At 49.8% G+C, this 13,684-nt stretch overlaps 1 non-coding gene across 1 annotated transcript; it reads right to left on the reverse strand.

Moving 5' to 3' along the window:
• Positions 1 to 11,675: 11,675 nt before the first annotated feature.
• On the reverse strand, positions 11,676 to 11,748 carry trnav-uac (transfer RNA valine (anticodon UAC)). Its single transcript has one exon. It is a non-coding gene; the product is annotated as a tRNA-Val (tRNA).
• Positions 11,749 to 13,684: the final 1,936 nt, after the last annotated feature.

The following is a 13,684-nucleotide window of genomic DNA, read 5'->3' on the forward strand; positions in this document are numbered from 1 at the left end:
GACAAACTTCGGGACACAAATGAGTTTAAAGAGGAAGACGAGGCCTGCAGGGGATGAAAGGGGATGCATTCATGAAGCCCCCACAGTGTTTTAACTCATAAGAAAGAAAATTTAATTTGTACCTAAATTACAGAAGCCTGAGATCCCCTAAACATCTCTGGGAAGCAGCATTTCAATTTTAAGATTCTACAACATTTTGGCTGCGAAAAAAGAGTTACCGAATACATGACATGGGGCTAACCTCTGTGAAGAAAATTCGTGTATTAAGGATCCCAGACTGTCTGGGGGAACTATGCAACACCAATTCAACCCCTAATCGATAATCAAATTACCAACCATTATCTAAACGACACAACTTAATCAAATTACTGCTGAACAAGCCCGACAAATTCTGACAAAGAAGAGAGCTCAAAACTAATGAGCAGCTCCCTTGAAACAAAGAGCTGGGCCAGATTTGGTGGGAGATAAGGAAGCCTTTTTGGGATATATCTATTCCCAGTTTGACAAGGAAAAGAACACAAGCAGCCGGAAGTGGGGACTGAAGAAATGGAGTCGTGGAGAAAACTGCAAGAAATCATCAAGGACCGACCGAGCATGCAAACAGCATGAGGCCCACGAAATGGAAGGTTGTCAGCAACCAAATTGACAACCCGGACCACCACAACCAGCGAAACGACCAACCGAAACCAACTCAGCAAAAACCGAAGAATCGACATTTATTTCCACTCTACGATCTACTTCTGAACGACCAACGGGTGAGAAATTACCAAAAAGGACTAACTAAAACTATTCCTAACCAAATAAAGTGGTGACTTACTCCATACATCCAAAACGCAACTTACCGCATCACCCCAACTGAAGACTACTCAGTCCGAAGTCCTCTCCTCCGTCCGGGATACGGCTCGCCTAGAAGACCAAGTGCAGTGAACCCCGAAACCGCGATTCACCGGCAACTGTCAAAAGCGATTGGTGAGCATAGCTCCTGAACCCCCAGAGCTATAACTTAGTTAGTCAGGGGAATTGAGAGCGGGGGAGGCTAGGATAACTCGTGTAAATGTATCTGCATTCTCCTCTTTACCCCATTTAGAGTTTAAGCTGTATTCTTTTCCCCATAGGCTGTATGTTGCCAATTTATTCAACGTGTTGCACCCCTTAGTGTCTATTGCTATTACTATTCTGTGTGTGTTATTAAAGATGTGCCTTTTACTTCCTTTTAAACACAATAAAGCCATACCTGCTTCCTATCTTGAAACCGATTGTTTGCCCAAGTCTGTCACAGCCCCTTTATAATTCAAGTGTCTGGAACCAAGGGTGTGGGAGCGATTCATTTAAGGGCAGCAGGGAAAGCTGACCCTCCGAAAACCACCCCTTACATAATGGTGACCACCAAGGGCCTCTGGGGCAAGGGACGTGATAAGAGAGAGAGTGGTTTCATGAAAAGAAGCAAAAAGAAAGAGGGGATTTCCTCGTATGTGTTTAAGAGGGTAAATGTGGCGAAGGAGTGGGGACTCGATCTATTGTATGCTGAGCGTCCAGAAGATGCTGCAGCTCAATGGACCGAGATCAAGGACCATAAAAAGTCAATAGAGAAGGCCATTTGGCTAATTTGCCTTCAGCGACAGATCCGGCTTCTAGATGAGGAGAATGAGAAATTAAAGGGAGTATTGAGGCAGGCAGAAGAGAGGTCCAGTGCAAGGGACACAGTCGGGGAAAGGCTGTGGACTGAGGTGGGACAGTGAAAGGAAAGTAGAGAGCTCACTAAAGAAAGGCACAAAACTCAACTGGACCTTTTACAGTGTCAGATTATTGAAGCCAAGAATAGCGAACTTGCATTGCGGGAATATAATTCCTGCCTCGCCAAGCAAGTTAAAGATTATGGGGAGAGGGTGAAAGACATTCAGGTAGCCTATAAGGTAGCCAGTACCAGGGAATTTGAGGCTGGTGACCATGGCCCCCGCCAGCAGCTGATCCAAGGCTTGAACCTTGCTCTATCCCGGGCTAAAGGCATGGTGTGCCTGATAAACCCGGGTTTAGCCCAGGAATACCTGGTAGAGCAAGGAGAAACCACGCAGTCAGCGCCTGCAGCTCCTGGGAACAGCCCAGAGCAGCGGGGGTGTCAACCAGAGTGCAGGGCAGGTAACGATTGCGAACTACCAACACCGGCGGCCCCGAGTTTTAAATCGGTTTGGTAGCAGGGGGAAGCAGGCAAGCCAATACAAGGAGGGCTGGAACCAGGGCCAATGCACTCGGTCCGGCAGCAGGCGTTTGGCCCACCTGGTGCAAATGGGGCAGCAGGACCCCTAGTAAGCAATTTCATTGCCCCCATGACACCCAAAAACTGAGGGCTATGATAGGCCACCTAAGTAAGCTCACCCAACAGGGGGATCCCTCGGTACACTTCCTGGAAGTGGAACACACAGGGGATATTAACGGGTGCAATGATTCAGAGCAGGCTAAGCTGTTGCTCCTCTCACTAGACACCAAGCTGTGCCATTCCCTCTCTGCAGACAGCAGAAAGGGGCAAACCACGTACGCTACGGATAAGGAGGAGGTTCGAGAGGCCATGGGTATGAATGACAGGAGTCCTTTCTCCCGCGTGGAGAAGACAGTACAGCTCCATGGGGAGACTCCACAGGCTTTCGCCGACAGGTTGTGGCCGGTCTACGAAAGGGCCTGTAGTGGGGTTCTTGACCGGGCCCACCTGGCCCCTAACGAGTTGGCTCACTGGCTCGGCAGCCTGGTGGCAAACAGCTTACCTGGAGTAAAGGCAAAAGCCCAGGTCTGGTTCGATCCAAGAGATCCCAGAACCACCGAGGAGACAGTGGTCAGTCAGTTGACCCTGGCTTACCGGAACGGGAAGGTCCATCAGATTAAACCCAGCCAAGGCAACAGTGAGTGGCATCAGGAAGGTGGGAACCCTCCCCACAAAGGGGGTGAATGTTTTGGGTGTGGGAAAAGTGGGCACTGGAGGAAGGACTGTAGCAACCCATGGAAAGAGACTAAGGGAAAGGCCACTTCAGCCCCAGCCCGTAAGGCCGGGGCAGGAACACCCGACTCATATGAGACACTCGTAGCCACCCTACAGACACTTGTAAATGGACTGGGAGCAGTAGCTACCGCAACCGGTACAGTAGCCGGTACGGTAAATCCCTCTGCTCCAACCCACCCATATGTATGACTAGAGCCAGCGCAGCCTGTGTACCTGTGTTCCCTGGGGTACGATGCCTGGAAGAGTCCGTGCGTTACAATGGAGGTGGAGAAAGTGAACGGAACCTACCTGCTAGATACTGGTGCTTCCTGCACACTTGTACATGCAGATAACCCGGCTACCTCACCTCTATCGAATGGGGTCCCGTACAGTCTAGTGGGGTTCACAGGCAACGAGCAAACTGGTTCGTTTCCCATCCCGCTCACCATTCAGTTAGGGACACTCAAAACCAAATGGAAGTGTGTCCTGATGAAATGGGAGCAGGAGGGAAAATGTATCCTGGGGGCTGATTTTATCATTAGCCATAGATCCTTTTGGATCTGAGGAACCACTGTCGATGGGGAGCCATAGAGACAGACAGGGAAGGTGAGGTGGCGGTGATCACAGAAAAAGAGGCCAAGGGAACGTTGTGTACCGTGAAGCCAAAGGAGGGTTATGACTTGGAATTACTGGTCAGTAACAACCCAGTGGAGTACCAGGCATATTTACGGGCACACCTTGCAGCATTCGCCACCCACAAACATGACTGTGGCAGGGTAACGGGGGTGGAAGTTAGTATAGAAGGGGACCCCATGACCCAACCACAAAAGCCATATAACTTCCCCAGGGAGGCAGAGGTAGTCCTGACATCGGCGCTGGGATCACTGGTAGAGCAAGGGGTGTTAAGACCGATAGCAACCCATGTGAACTCTCCACTGTGGCCGGTTAAGAAATGGAACAACTCATGGAGGGCCACCGTGGACTATCGAGTGCTAAATAAGAATATCCCTGCCTGTGCACACACTGCAGCAGCCGTAGCGGACCTCAGAGGGAGTATTCCAGCATCCGCGACCACTTTCACGGTGTTGGACATTTCAAATGGGTTCTGGTCCATTCTTTTAAATCGGGAGGACCAGTACAAGTTCGCCTTTACCTTTAAGGGCCAACAATACACGTGGAACTGTCTTCGCCAAGGCTTCCACAACAGCCCAGCATTTTTCACCAATGTATGGCGAACTGTTTAAAGGGCTTTAGCAGACCCCAGCAGTTGGTGCAGTATGTGGATGACCTGCTCCTGTTCACCGATCAGGGGGAGGAGCATGGCCCACTGCTAGCTGAGCTGCTGGAGCTGCTAAAAGAAGAAGGGTTTAAAGTAAACCCGAATAAGGCACAGATCGGCCAGAAGGAAGTCAAATTCCTGGGGCTGACTGTGCGCGCTGGGGAAAGGGCCATAGACAAGGCTAGAAGGGAGGCAGTACAGGAGTTACCAGCCCACAACACAGTGACAGGGGTAAGATCCTTTCTAGGGCTCACTGGGCACTGCAGAGACTTCATTGAGGATTATGCAGCCACCGCAGCCCCTCTGCTCAGGCTCCTACACAAGGGGGTAGAGTGGGACTGGGATGAGGGTTTGCGAGGTAGCATTTAATCAGCTCAAGAAGGACTTGCAGACCGCACCAGCCTTCGGAGCGATAGATGTAGGAAAGGAGTTTTTCCTGGAGGTGGCAGCCAGGGGGGACAGTTTGAGCTCAGTGCTGCTTCAAGAGCGGCACGGCCAGCTGAGACCGGTGGTTTACTCCTCCAGGATCCTCACAGATGTGGAGAAGGGGTACTCCAACTGTGAGAGACACCTCCTCGCCACACATTGGGCAGTGAAAAGACCCTTGATCTTCACGGGAGGGTCTCCTCTAACACTCCTAACCCATCACACACCTATTCAGATGCTCCTAGATGGGATGATTAAGGACGGGACGGTGAGCAGTGCCCGCTTTGCGCGCTGGACCCTGCTCCTCTCCCAGATGGACCTCAGAGTAGAAGGCCACCATGAGCCAAGGCTCGCAGCCAACCTAATCTACCCAGGGAAAGCCCACAGGTGCTCCGTGGAAGGGGTATGGGAAGTAAACATTGGCCTTCGGGCGGGGTTTCACCCGACAGGCCGGGACATCTCCGTGGACGGGTCCAGCATGGTATCTGCTGGCAAACGACTCACTGAGTGCGGAGCCTATGACCTAAGGTCAGGTATTGCCCGGGTAATCAAGCTCCGCAGCATCATGAGCGCCCAGCATGCTGAACTGTCCGCCGTAATGTACGTGGTGTCCCACCCCGAGGAATTCCCTACCCCGTACACGATTTGCTCGGACAGTATGTTCACCTGCAATTCGTGTACAGAGTACCTGGCTATCTGGTCACGTCGCGGATACACGTCCGCTGACGGGAGACCCCTGGCAATCAAGCCCCTGCTGGAGAAAATATTGACAGTTGTGGGGGAAGAAGGAAAGGTCTACATACATAAGGTGAAGGACCAGTCAAAAACTGAACCCCGTGCAGAGGGAAACCAACAGGCTGACAAACTGGCCAAAGAAGGTGCCCGCACGGTAAAGTTCTGGGACCCCTATGACACCGGCCGCATGGCAGCGGTCAAGAATAAGAACAGGGCAGCAGAGAGTACAGGGATAGCTTTGGCCCCGGACTTAAAAACAGTTCATGCACAGGACCCGGTCCTGAAAGCTGTCCTGAACGCGCTAGCTAGAGGAGAGAGAGTAGAAGGTCCGTACGGCACAGCAGCCATTACCGTTAAGGAAGGCATGCTGTTTAAAGAGGGACAATGGGTCGTGCCACAGCAGCACCAGAGGGAATTCCTAAAACTGGCCCATGAGGGTCCAGGAGCGGGACACCCCAGGCCTGCGACCACCTGGCAACGGGTGGAACAGGCAGGATGGTGGCCGGGACTCAGTGAGGATGTCCGTGGGTTCTGTGCGAACTGCCTGGTGTGTCTGCGAACAGCCCTGACCGTCAGAAAAGGAAGGTGTCCCTAGGACACGTCAGGAGGATAGAGGGACCATGGCAGTCAATCCAAATTGACTACATCGGGCCCCTACCCACCGCCCAGGGAGGCTACAAATACTGCCTAGTCCTGGTGGACGTGTTCTCAAAATGGATTGAAGCCTTCAACTGCCGAACAACCACCGCAATAGGGACAGCTAAGATTCTAGTGAGGGAAGTGTTCTCCCGGTGGGGACTCCCACAGTATGTGGAGTCGGACCAGGGGAGCCATTTCACCGGGCAGTTATTGCAGGCAACCCTTAACGTGCTCGGCATTGAGGGGAAATGGCACATTGCCCACAATCTACAGTAATCGGGTAATGTGGAGCTTTTAAACGACACCATTAAAGAAAGGCTGCGGAAGGAGACAGGAGACTCACCCCAAAAGTGGGTGGAGGTCTTACCGTTGGTCCTAATGGGGATCCGAACCAGCCAGTCAAAGAGCACGGGGTATTCCCCATGCGAGCTCATGACTGGCCGGATCATGCGGACCGCCACCCATGTTCTAGCCCCGGTGCTCACAGAAGGTCAGCTCAGAGAGGTGAACTGGGACTGGTTTGTCAGGAACCTGTTTCAACACCTCAAACAGATTCACTGGCAGGCTGCTAGTAACATGGGCAGACAGCATCAGAGTAACCGATTGCTGCTAGAACCCAGCAAACACCACGAATGGGAGATAGGAGGTCAGGTCATGGTGAGGAACTATGCTCGGGTCGGGGTTTGTGAAGCATTATATATAGGGCCATACAGCATTGTCGACAAGGCAAGCCCGATGGTCTATGCCATAAAGTTGCCCCGCTGTACTAAGTGGTTCCACATCAATCAGTGCAAGCTGTACAACCCAGGGTCAGCCAAGCACAGAGGGCAGCCGGGAGGGGTGAACTGTCCTCAGGACAGGGTTCCTCCGTTGGCCGCCCCAGACGGTGGAGGGCCCACAGGAAATGTGGCAGGCTCAGAAACCGTGCCTATAGGAACGGTGAATTGCAGTACTGGAGGGGCTATCCCACCCATCGTTTGGGATTCGGACGCACCCCCAGTAACCCAAGCCCTGAGAAGGACCCTCCGTAAACCACGGCCAAAGATACCGTGGTCACCGGCATCTGAGCCTCAGCGATTCTACCCTAGGAGAAGGGCAGCCTGACAGGAAAGGCCGAAGGTCAGAAGTACAGAGGCCACTCAGCGTAGGGACCCCCAGCCAGCCGCCTCCAGCGGTGAGGGTCTCACAGGAGCAGTAGCATCGAGCTGTCCCAGAGACAAGGGTCTCCAGCTCACCGGCTGCGGGGAAACCCTGGCATCCAGGCGGCTATCACACCGCACCAGGCATGGGCCTGACAGGGACTAACCAGGCCACCCAGAGACGGGTGGCGGCTGTACATAGCTCTAATTTTTAGTCTAAGGTAGCTGACTGCACCATTTTACATTTTAAGGTTTAGTTTAGAATTGAGGGTAATGTTGCAGTAATGTTTAGGTGATTGTTTTGAGTTTGTCTTGTGTGTCAGCCAGCCTGAGAGCAGTTCTCAAGGGCAGGATCCAGACATTACCAGGTGATGGACAAACCTCAGGAGACCAATTGATGTTGTTTAATTTTAATCTATGTTCTTCCTTCTGTAATGTGGTTGTACGTTGACTACATGCTGGTGAATATAATGTAATTGAAATGAAATGTAACTGTGCTGAAATGCAATTGTAGGGATGGAACCCCCTCCAAGCTGGGAGGGTGTAAATGTAAAAAGTTTGTACCTGTAAAGGGAAAAGTGTGTATCTGTGGTGATGTTGCATAAGTGTAATGCATATTTTGGTATTAGTTTAGTTAATTTACAGGGAAGGTTATTTCTTGAGAGCCAGGAACTTTGCTCACCTGTAAGATGATACCATAAATGACATGGTATCACAGCGGGGAATGTAGAATTTACCAATATCTCGCAAAGATGCCTGGTACCTTTCCCCTGCAGAGGAGTAGAATTCCTTTCTGGGCTTTTAAAATGAGTTTAAAGGGGAAGACGACGCCTGCAGGGGATAAAAGGGAATGCATTCATCGAGACCCCCCCGCCCCCACAGTGTTTGGACTCATAGGAAAGAGAATTCAAAATGGACCTAAATTTCAGAAGCCTGAGATCCCCTAAACATCTATGGAAAGGAGCAGATCAATTTTAAGATTCTACAACATTTTGGCTGTGAAAAAGAGTTACCGAGTACAGAAGGTGGGGCTAAACTCTGTGAAGCAAATTCATGTATTAAGGATCCCAGACTGTCTGGGGGGAACTATTCACCCCCAAAGAGATAATCGAATTACCCAATCAAGCACAATGGAAATCATGGTCAGGTAACTGGACAATCCTCAAACAATGCAAAACCAGTGATAGCACATTCTCACACCCTAATCGAGTTACTGCCGACAAAGGAGACATTTGAAAATCAATGGACAGAACAGTTTAAACAGAGCCCAAGAGATTTGATGGGAGATAACAAAGCCTTTTTTGGGGGATATATCTATCCCCCAGTTTTACAAGGAAAAACTAACAGAACACAGACTGGAACTCGCACTGACTCGAACAAGGACACAGACTGGAACACAGACACAGACACAAGCAGCCTGCTTCCTCTACAGTGAAGAAATGGAACAGTGAAGGAAACTACCAGAACTCATCAAGAACTGACCGAGCACGAGGCCCACGAAACGGAAGGTTGTCAGCAACCAAATTGACAACCACCCTACAATCTACTTCTGAACGACCCAACGGGGGAGAAATTACCAAAAGGGACTAACTAAAACTATTCCGAACCAAAGAAAGTGGGTACTTACCCCATACATCCAAAACGCAACTTAGCGCATCAACGGACGCACCCCAACCGAAGACTATGCAGTCCGAAGTCCTCTCCCCTGTCCGGGGTACTGCTCGCCGAGAAGGCCAAGTGCAGCGAACCCCGAAACCGCGAATCACCGGCAACTGTCTAAAGGGATTGGTGAGCACAGCCCCTGAACCCTAAGAGCTATAACTTAGTTAGTTAGGGGAATTGGGAGGTGGGAGGTTGGGATAACTTGTGTAAATGTATCTGCATTCTCCTCTTTACTCCATTTAGAGTTTAAGCTGTATTCTTTTCCCCACAGGTTGTAATTTGACAATTTATTCAATGTGTTGTACCCCTCAGTGTGTATTGGTCTGTGTGTGTTATTAAAGGTGTGCCTTTTACTTCTTTATAAACACAATAAAGCCATACCATCTTCCTTCCTTGAAACCGATTGTCTGTCCAAGTCTTTTACAGTCCCTTCATAATTCCAGTGTCGAGAACCAAGGGTGTGGGAGCGATTCGGAACCACTCATATAAGGTCAGAAGGGAAAGCTGACCTCATGAAAACCACCCCTTACACTGCCGGCCACAACTCCTTCATAACCGATCTTATTCCTCTCACTACTTCTTTACCCATGGATTCCTCGTGAGGTTGTGGTGACCTGAAATTTCTAAAATCTTAATTTAAAACTAGAACTCTTCAACATTCTTAAACTCATATCGTGCTATTATATACATCTGCCACCTGTCTCTGACTCCCCAAGTTAATCCCTGTCCTTCTCCTTCCCTTATTCAGCCTCTGGTTTGCCTGTGTGGCCGGCGGTAAGGCGGTCTGTACCGCAGGACCCAGAGTGTTCTGACTGGAGGTGTGCCTGAGTCCCACATTATCGGGGGAATGGCCCCGCTGGGGCAACAACACACTTCCCCTTTAGGTGTGGCTGCTGAGTTTATTTCATTAACTGAGGGTTCTGCAAAGCCGGGGGCTGTAGGCTGGGGACTCTCAGTTCGTGCCTGGTCCACCACGACCTCTCCCATGAATCCCTCACCGCCGAAGGCTGCCGGCTGGGGATCCCTGTCCGGAGACTGATCCCTGATCTTGGGTATTCTCTAACGGATGGCCAACCTCCCGGGGCTGACCAACTTAAACTGGGGCACTGGTGACCACGGTGTCTCCGGGAAGCGAGCCGGGACAGCTTTGTCAGGAATCTGTTTGAACATCTTAAACAGATTCACTGGCAGGCTGCTAACAACATGGGCAATGAACTCAGCACTTTAACTCGAGTGTTCAGGACAGAATGCGCCCCTGAGCATGTATGAGGAAAAAGCTCCAGAAAATATTCTCGGCCAGGGAGCTTTCGCTTGTGAGGTGAACGTGTTAAGCGCGACACTGTGGAAACATCTCCACTTTCAGCTCCTGGTCAGACAGAAATGTGAAGCGAGCAGGTGGATTGCAGAATCCAACTTTTAAGGAGTTGGTCGTGGTGTCAAACAAAGAGTTTCACTAAATGATTAAAAATAAGAAATGTCAAAGTCGAACATGCATCTCCAGAGGAGACTGCAATACGAAAACAGCACTTTAAACCACTCCGCCACCCTGAGTATTCAATGCTAGATGTGGCCACCTGCAGGTTGATTTTGAACTTTTGTGTCCTTACACATGAAATAAATAAGGGCAGCAGGCGTATCTCTGCCTGACACCGGGGAAACAGTGAGACAGACCTTGGAGCAAGGGTCTGGTTGTTGCCAAACAGCAAAGAAAATATTTTCTGGAAGAACAATGTTGAAATTAATTGCAACCGCAACATGATTAGAACACACAACCTTTCGAGTTGGAGTCAGGCATGCTACCATTGCCTGACAAGGTCCACACATGAAGTCTGAGATGTTCGGCAATATGAAGGTTTCACAATACAAGGGGCTTTAAAATCCCCGCCCATTCCCACCAGGTATCAGAAGCAGCGCTCACCTGCCAGTCACCGTATGTTTTTTTCTTAAACTTTTGTATTGTTTTCACGGGAAAGCATCATTAATTAACCCCTCACCTTCTTTTGCACAATGAAAGAAATGCTAACTGAGGGAGAGTCGATACTTCAATCATTTGTCGTGTGCTTTGGGGAGTGGGCAGGGAAGTGGACCTGAGTCCATGATTGCATCGGCCATGATCGTGTTAAATGTCGGAGCAGGCTCGAGGGGCGTATGGTCGACTACTGCTCCTATTTCTTATGTTCTTATGCATGTTGACCCATTTTACTCACTGTATTTTAGGAGTCTGGTTCAAAATCTTCATTGCTGATGACACCAGGAATCTGGGGCAACTTTTGTCAAATTTAACAGCACCGGTTATTCCGACCGTGCACAGAAAATAGAATCAGTAGTGAAGATAAAATCCTACGGTGCTCATTTTCAGATTCAATGCAGCAGGATTTCAAATAAAGTAATAGAATTTTACAGTGAAAAGATTTAGAAGTGTTACTTGTATTTGTGTCTTTAATTAAACTTTGTGGCGTCTGATTCCCGTTCATGCCTCTGCTGAATAAGAAAGGAGGGTTTGACGTTGACCAGAATGCACTGCCCCTGATATTTGTGAGCTCATCCTTTATATTCAGTGGTTTCTCGCCCTTTGATGGGCTGCAGTGTAGCGGATATCACGTTGGCCTCACACACGAAAGGTCCCCGGTGGATCCGTTTTCTCTCACTCAAAGTTATCTATTTATTGGTTAAATAAAGAGCAATTCAGGAATAAGGGAACCCTTTTGCCAGGAGAATAAATAGCAAATAAAAACAGCAAATTCTGCAAATCTCAGCAAATCAGGCAGCATTTGCCAGGAGACTCAACTCGCCTCCGATTGTTCCCATTTGGCAAGTTTAAACAAAATGTTCCTGCCTGGGATTGAAGCAGGGACCTTTTGCGTGTAAAGCAAACATGATAACCATTACACTACAGAAACCACTGGTACAACAGCCCCAACAGAGGGGAGCTGACCAATGAGCTCCCTCTGTGCTGATCGGGAATGAGGAGGCTCACCTGAAACAACTTCTGTCCCACACTGAAAGTTCTCAATCCTTCTCCTCCGCTGCCCTTTACAGAAATGTCACGGATCACCCAGCCACCGTGTTCACTTCCACATCCTCACAGTGGGGCCACAGAGGCTCCTACCGTCTCCCCGAGATCAGCGAACTCACCCAGTTTGTAAAATTAAACCCAGAACACGTGCCCGGCAAAGGGCAGGAGAAGCCAGATAGTCTGTAAGCTCGGTCTATCGCAGAAAGTATTGGTATTCATGGTGCTTACAGCAATTATTAATCGTCTCACAGACCTCAATTATTTTTATGCGATGAATTGATCGAGTATCGTTACCACGTCAGTGCGGCAGATCTTAACCCATCGACCACCAGGGAACAGTTATGATAGATGTTGATATATTTATATATATTTATATAAGAACCTGAATATCAACGGCTAGCTACCTTGACCTCATGGCGAACAGCAGTGCATCTAACTTTGAGTGAAGTAAATTGTTCCGCATTGAAACCCATTTCATCTTTTGTTCACTTTTAAACACTAGAAACTGAGACAGGGGGAATAAATAGAGACATAAAAGCACAGGGATGCAGACAAGAGGAAGAGAGAAGGGGAAAGATACTGCCCCCACCCAGAACTAATGCAGAAACCCCTCTGCTGCGCTCGGAGTGGCCACCCACAGCCTGGATACACTAACGGGAGAACACCAGCGGCAGTTCGGATCCAGAAAAGGAATGGCGAGTGGCCCTGGGAGCAGCTTGGAGGTCCCGGGAGACTGCTCCAGGGAGCAGCGTGAGCTGGTGCAGGAGGGCGGCGGCAGCGAAGAGTGACGTCATCAAGGTCCAGGTCAGTGATTGGAGCGTGAGCAGATGCAGCAGTAGCGGCGAGATCGGGGCGAAGGAGCGGCGAGAGACTACAGAGGGACGTGATCAGGGCCCAGCGGAGGCATGAGTTCGGGGCCAGGGGTCCAGGGGCAGCACGGGCCAGCCCACACTGCGATATGTGTGCACACTGGGTCTGTGCAGCAGAGCTGGTCTCCAGTCGTCTTGTTTAACCCTTGCCACTGGACGAATACCTCGCTCTGTCAAGCCCGTGTGATGGCTGGGGTGCAACGGCCATCACACGTTATAAAAAATCCACGCACAGGCATCTTCCACCCTTCAACATACATTTCAGGACCTGGAATATTGAAACACCTGTGAACTCATCCTTTTTAGGCGAGGAAGCAAGTCATCCTCTCTTCGAGGGACTGCCTATGATGATGATGAACTAGATTTGCTGCAGTCCGCGGGCAGCAGGTGATGAAAGCGGGCGTGAGAGGATGAGTGACAGGTGGGCACTGCTTCTGATGCTGTCTGATCCACGGTGGGAGTGGCCGGGGATTTTAAAGCCCTTTCATTGCACTCGGCCGCGCGCTCACGCCACCGCACGTCCCACGCCGCTGCACGTTCGTGCCGCCGCGCACTTATCTCGCCCTACCTTTCGAGTTGCTGCGTGATTTAAATTCAATCAGTGCCGAGACGGGCCAAGTGATATACGAGGTCAACGTCACACCTGACTTGAACATCTATCCTCTATTTAATTCCCCATAAGCCTTACTTAATTGCCTGTGAGCCTAATTTTCTAAATTTGATTTCTTATGAGCCTTATTTAATTTCCCGATCCTTTCGCGTCACAGCGCAGTTTAAATCCAATCAGCCAATGAAAGCCCTAATTTAATGGAGTTTTTTTGCCAACTGGACAGGAGTGATTTTTTTTTAGACTGCAGTGGAATTATTCTCATAATTTAAAATCTCAGAACATTTTTTTTTTCAGCACCTATTTAGTACGTTAATTTTTTTTTTCTTGTCCATAACTAGAGA

This window comes from Pristiophorus japonicus, unplaced genomic scaffold, assembly GCF_044704955.1.
Source record: "Pristiophorus japonicus isolate sPriJap1 unplaced genomic scaffold, sPriJap1.hap1 HAP1_SCAFFOLD_58, whole genome shotgun sequence".
Taxonomy (NCBI): Eukaryota; Metazoa; Chordata; class Chondrichthyes; family Pristiophoridae; genus Pristiophorus; species Pristiophorus japonicus.